Raw genomic sequence first — 6,866 nt, 5'->3', positions numbered from 1 at the left:
GCCGCCGCGGAGCCGCCGCCGGTCGAGGCCGGTCGCGCGCGGCCCGGTCGCTGCGCGGGCGGACGCGGCGCCCGCGGCCTCCCCGCCCAGTCCGAGGGAGCCGGCTGCGGGTCAACAAAATGGGGAGCGTTTCCGAGGCAGGGCCGTGGAGAGTCGAGGCTCTGCACTACAGAAATAGTCATTATTTCTTCTTGGAAGTTAACTCTTATGTAGGCCGTGCTTTTAAGTCATCAGCAGTATCCTCCCATTTTGAAATAAAAGCATGATATTTCTGACTGTGCTTGTAAAGCACATCCTTTGCTGCACCGTATTTCTAGACGGGTGCTGTGGCCATGTTCCAGATCTGCAGGATTTCACTGTGGATGCTTCTGCAAGACACCGGCACCCATATGCCCAACTTCTTTTAAGCTAGCCCTATCCAAGCAAACACTCGCCTTTGGCTATCACTTGCCTATCGAGCAATTCCTGTATGTGCTAAAAAGAAAAGCTGTAAATAATGTATATGGTCTTCTTCACGTAATCTATACATGAAAGCTTTCTTTGGCGTAACTTATCCGTTTACTCTTCCGTGGTTCCCAGTCCCACTCGGCCTGCTTGCCTCAAGCAGCAGCTTGTCCAAAGTTAAGTTTATGACTAGGACATCATGAATAGATACACCTTTCATTATTTACCTGTACAAAAAGAATTAAGGTCTAGGGAAATTAAATAATCTAGCTAGTGAATTCCCAGGAAATAAACAGTGTGGAATATTCAGTTTTCCTCCAATTAGAGGTTGCTTTCTAACAAAGAGGATCCATTGAAAGAATTAACATCTGTACAGTGCACTCAGGGCAGAAACAGATCTTCAGCATCAGATGGGTCAGGCTTCTTCGATTTTCAGTTTTCAGTTTCACAAGATATGAAAGAAAATGTACGAATTACAGAGCTCATTTATGATGTGCCTGTGAGGAATCACTTTTTGGTTACAATAATTTAAAGACTCAGAAGTCTTGAAACACACTGACTTAAGTTCATGTAGTTCCATGAGAACTGAACTTGTAAGAGAAAGATACTGAAAAGGCATGTTACTAAATCACATGCATTAACGCAGCCTTAGCAATCAGGCCAAGATAAAAATGATTAAGGACAAATGCTAAACCCTAATCAAGAAGCTAATGCTCACAATAATAAAAGCACACATAGGCTAGAAAACATGTTGTTCTGTCTTTGATGTGATAATCCATATATCTATATATCTAATATGATTATATATGATTATCTATATAGATGTATAGATATCTGTCCTGATAGATATAGATATCTGTCCTGAAGTTGAATAAATGCTTTATAACCGGAGACAGATTTCCCACAGAGCACCTGATGGTGTCCATATTCTCACATCTGCTACACGTCTGGTATTTCTCTAGTTTCTTTTTACTTCCAGCAAAGCTACCGTGTTCCACAGCTAGACACCCCTTCAATAATACAATGCTCCTTACACTTACCATACTATTTAACAGATAACTATTTATCTTTGCAGTCTGTATCCATGCTTTGTTCTTCACTAAGCAATATGAGCATGACCTTTCCCAAGATACATTTTTTAGCTCTATCTGAGCATAGGGCAAATTTTGTAAGAATACCCTATAATGAGGTACAGTCTCCTAAAATTCAGGCTGATAAGGGTACAATATGGTAGCATGAACATGATTTCATAAAAAAATAACAGCAACTTTGCTGATCCCAACAGCCTGTTGATACAGGACTTGCAGCACATCTTGAAGCTACCATGACAGCATGTGCTATGGTGTCAAAACTTGATTTACTAATAGTATTTAAATGAGAGCCTTCTACTTTGGCGTAATGCATATAGACTCCTCACATTCCCTGTGGAATTTCAAAAGACTGCTGAGCTTTGTTTTCTGCTGTGCATAGCAAAGATAGTGACTCCATCTAGAATTGATAACCCACTTCATCAATGCTCTATATCATCCTAACTATTCTCAGTGAGACTTTTTTTTTTTTTTTTTCTCTCTCTCTCTAAACTGCCAGGACTCTGGCAGAGAATGGAAGCACTAACTCCTCACATAGTGCATCTCAGAAACGGCACAAATTCGGAACAGGCTCAACACATGACCCCAGACTAGAGGCCTCCCACATCTTCTGAATCATTTCTCCATTATCTTTACGACAGGATCAGGATCCCCAGACCCTGATGTTAAGTAGCAGTATCTCAGCTTGTTAGCTCAAACAATGCTACTGGGATAGCATACTATTTCAAGTGGGAATAAAATGGCCCCCTCTGAACCACTGCTTGAGGACAACAGCACCTTCCTTGCCTTTTTTTTATTATTATTATTATTTTGGGAAAAAATAAAAACTTCTACAGAAAGCTAATCTACAGCACTAGCAGGGCACTTGGGGGTATGACTGCAAAATTCTTGGAAACAGAGATTACTTCCAAACTCACATAATTCAGATAAGTGTAACTCTCTTCTCTGTGTCTCACTTCAAACTCATGAGACAACCATCAGCAATGTGATGGCAAAACACAATTGGTGATGCTCAGTCTGTCGGGTGTTCAATACCTCTTTTGGCTAATTTTTGGAAACTACTGGATTTAAAGACTAACATATGCATCAGTGACCCATCTCACAGTTATCTTAGCCTTAGACAACAGTTTCAGAACAGAGCTCAACCTTTTGGCCTCAAATATTAAAGAAAAGCTTTGGCCTTTCTTAGGACTAAATCTTTATTGAATATGTTCATGATTCTGTCATTAGAGAAACTTATGCACGTAAGTTTGATTCCTCTTATCCTGAATTTTTTGACCATGTTATTATAAAAAAGTCAACAGACTTGCTATTGACCATGCTACTGGTATCATCCGTCTTTATGGACTGTCGAGGAGTCCATGTGTAAACGTCTGATGTTTACTATGTGTTAATACTTCAGCCCTAGTATAATTAAGTTAAAATTCAATCAGCACTGAGACACAAATCCAGTCTTAATTACTTTACTACCTCTCCCTCATTCATTCCAGAAGACAGACCTGGTCTGCAGATTATTAAGATGGTATGCAGTAGAAGAGGCTTTGCTGTTAGAATCATTTACTGCAGAAGAAATCCCAGAATAGATGGGCTCATTCAGAAATAAAGCCCTATTTCCTCCTACAAAGAAAGGTCACATCAAAATCCAGGGAGGAAAACTAAAATGAAAAACTAAAAAAAAAAGCAAGTTTCCAAGCAAAATTCATAAAAAGAAAGAAAAAGAAAGAAAAAAACAGATATAACTCTTTGCTTCAAAGGACGCTTGAGAAAGGCATCCTGTATTCAGAGAAACCCTACTCTTATGTATCAGTTAACAAGTATACAGTAACGAGCCCATACAGTAATGCAGGTTTCTTTACCTTGTCTCCGGCAGAGCTACCTTGGCCAGGGCCTGATGCTGGCTAATCTTCTGAATTCATGCATATATAAATCATGTATTAGGCAATATGACGCTGTAATGCCAGCAGAACCTCAATAAGCTCCAAAAGGTGCCAGAATAGGATCTTCTACTTGAGCATTCCTAACAGACATGTTGTATGCCTGCTCTATTCACAGTAGGAATAAATCCTATGAACACCCTGTTATACATACAGCTCCATACCAACACAGCTGAATACAACATTGGCATACTATAAATGCAGGACAAGAGAGAGATTAGTCAGTTGTTTTCATAATAAGGGAATGAGAAACAATGAGAATGAAATGTGAAAACCTTCTATCTTTGTCTCTGCCACAGAGACTCTGGATTATGCCAGGCAAATTACTCAGATTTTTTTTTCCCTGAATAAGGAAAAATTTTCTTCTTCATTTTTACTTAATTTTTGAACACTTTGTTTCATACTCTGGATACAGTAAGCAGTGTCAAGTGCCAGGTAACGTTAATAGGATATGTATGCTAAATATAATCTTTTATGTTAATTTTTTTTTTTAAATCATACCATTGGGAAATCAAACTGTACATCCAAACTTAATACACCTGAGCTTTCAAGTTTTGACTAATAAGTTTGCATGGTCTATACAGGGTCTTGCCATAGGCTGGATTTTGTACAAAAAGAAAGACTATTTTATCAAACACTATCTTGATGAATACAAAAGGTAGCTATTCTGTATGCTTGACATAGCAAGTATCATCTCTTTACATAGTTTTTGCCTTCATGGTTTCATACTGAAGATGCATCACTATATAAGTTGTCAGGAATGTGAGAATTGTCAGAGTAGCTTTGAAGATAATATATGAGCAACATAATTCTGTTAAAATTTGATAAGGAATATTAACTGTTCTAATGCTGTTATCCACAGCCCATTAAAACATTCACTGTTCCTAATGCTATAGAAATTCAGGAACAGAAACACATCAAATAATCATTGCTGTATCCATGTCATCTTCACTACCAAAAAATAGATGGATAGAAGAGAGGAAAAATAGATTAAGGTGAACAGGTGGCCAAACAGACTCTAGGACCACAGAGCACAAAACTCTATCTGAATTAATTGAAGCTTTATGACCTTCTAATAAAAATATCAATAGAGTATTGTCAGAAGCGTATATTTTAAAGAAATATCTCAAGTTTTGTAATAGTTGTAATTGATGCTAAGACTTTAGTTGCCAGCTGATCTTAGGCTCTTAGTATAGGCTCCAGAAGAAACCCAACCTCAGTGAGCTTCCTAGTACTGAGAATGACAGAGAACAAGATGCTTGGAACTACTTGGGTGATGCTCCCTTCTTCACCTATATTCCAGAAAATCCAACCACTCTCTTTGGGATTGCACTTCTTTAGGTTCCAATACTCTACAGAGCACAACATGGAGCTAGGTACTCTGTGACTGTGAAAGGCACCAATTACTAAACTCACTACAGTCATGAATGAGGAATGACTTATTGATGTTTAGTTACTTTGTAATCAGTTTTAATTCACGTCAAGCTAAGTTAAAAGTGCAAACAAAGGTGTTTATTCACAATATCTAAAACAAGATAACACAATTTTATAGAAGGCATAAGCGATGGTGGTGGGAAGATGGAAACAAAAATACAAAATATACTACATTTACTCTCTATTGAAATTAAGAAAGCAGATGCTGCTTTCTTGTTTTCCACATGCCTTGCATGGATGTTGTTGATACCCATCTTACTAAATGCAGTTATTTCCCATACCTACAACTTGGATTGCATGCTTCATAGATCACCTACATCCTCAGATTATCACTATTCCAACAGTGCTGCACTCACCTCAAGCTGGCAGTCTGGAGCCTTCCCTACATATTGTGACGACTTCCTTTCAGGTCATGTCACCAAATCAATGCTACCTCTTGGTTTTATTTGGTCTTCATATTAATTAGCTGTTTGTAACATGTTTTTCCTCAGCCCCAGCTTAGGTCATTTTTTTAAAGTGTACTTTCTTAAGTTGTAAAGTATGCCTGTACAACAGAAACAAAATCCAATTATTTCACCGAGTGTGTACCTACATGGTTATTAGGTCACTTAGAAGATTATTTCTTTAAATTATAAACTCATTAAAACCTAAGAAATTTTTGAGAATAGAGCCTATGCAAAAAGTGTAAAAAAGGTGCATTGGGAAATATATATATATATATGTAACTTCTGTGTGTATATATCTACTATTTCTATATTTGGAGAACTCTTACCTGCTCCAAAAGACAGTTAACCATGTTGTATGTTACCATGCTTTCCACAGTATGATGGCAAGGACCATATAATTCTAAGCCAAAAATCAAAATATTTGTTAAAATGTTATTGCATAATAAGAGATGCTTTACGAGATAAAAGATTTCTACTTATTATATGTTAAATAATCACTATAATTACAAGCCTAGAGACTGGTCTTGTTAGCTAAGCTCTTAGAGGTCCAGCTACTCCAAGACTGAAGCAAAATGATCACCTGACTGTTACATACTGTTATATATTAATCAAAAAAAAAAAAAAAAAAGGCCAAAATTTGATCAATGGATCCAAAGAGCCACCAGTCAACTGATGAAGACAACTCAGACTAATAAACAGGTAGTTGCTTTAACACTTTGGCCAAAGGGAAAGAATAAAGTATATGTGTATATATACATTATATATATAAACTCTTATACCACTAAGCACTACCTTAATGGAAAAGGCAGCACTGCTTTCCAAGAGCATTTTTTACCATCAGTTTTACTGCCTTTCCCACGGGCAGGCTTCCACTCGCCATGGTCAGTCGCATCAGAGATAATTAGGTACATAATCAAAGAAAGCCAAATTCTGAGCAGCATTCTCGCACTAGCAAGAGCGCTAAAAAAATGCAGAAGGCTCAACGGGTCACATGCTTACCCACCGCTCCATGCAAATACATTATGTTTTATATATACATATGTTTTATATATACATAGTGAATCACTTAGATAAACGAACAACTCTTGACTAACCCCTCCCGGTCACAGAGGTCACCCGATAGACACCCGGCCACGACAGCAACGAAGACCCCATTGCTGCCTGTTGCCTCCCACGGCAACAACTACTTTTAAACCGTCGCTCCCAACCCGCTCCCCGCCGGGAAACCCTTCCGGCCAGCGAGACGACTCCGCTCCCGTCAGCGCCGTCCTGCTGCCGGCGGCCGCCCCGCACACCGCCAGGAGGCCCGGAGCGGCCGCCTGGCAGGAGGATGCTGCGGGAGAGACTGCGGAGGAGGGAGGCACTAGGAGATGCCGGCGCAGGCGGAGGCCGCCTCGCAACAGCTGCCGGCGCAGCCGGAACCGGGTCGGCCATTTCGCGGGGCGCGGCGCGGATGACATGTTGCGCGTCGTGCGTGCCCCGCCCCGCCCCTCCCCGCCCCGCCGGGCACCGCCCCCCGC

The sequence above is a fragment of the Nothoprocta perdicaria genome, unplaced genomic scaffold (assembly GCF_003342845.1).
Source record: "Nothoprocta perdicaria isolate Ctin4 unplaced genomic scaffold, notPer1 scaffold_119, whole genome shotgun sequence".
Classification (NCBI taxonomy): Eukaryota; Metazoa; Chordata; class Aves; order Tinamiformes; family Tinamidae; genus Nothoprocta; species Nothoprocta perdicaria.
This window is presented reverse-complemented; position numbering follows the sequence as displayed.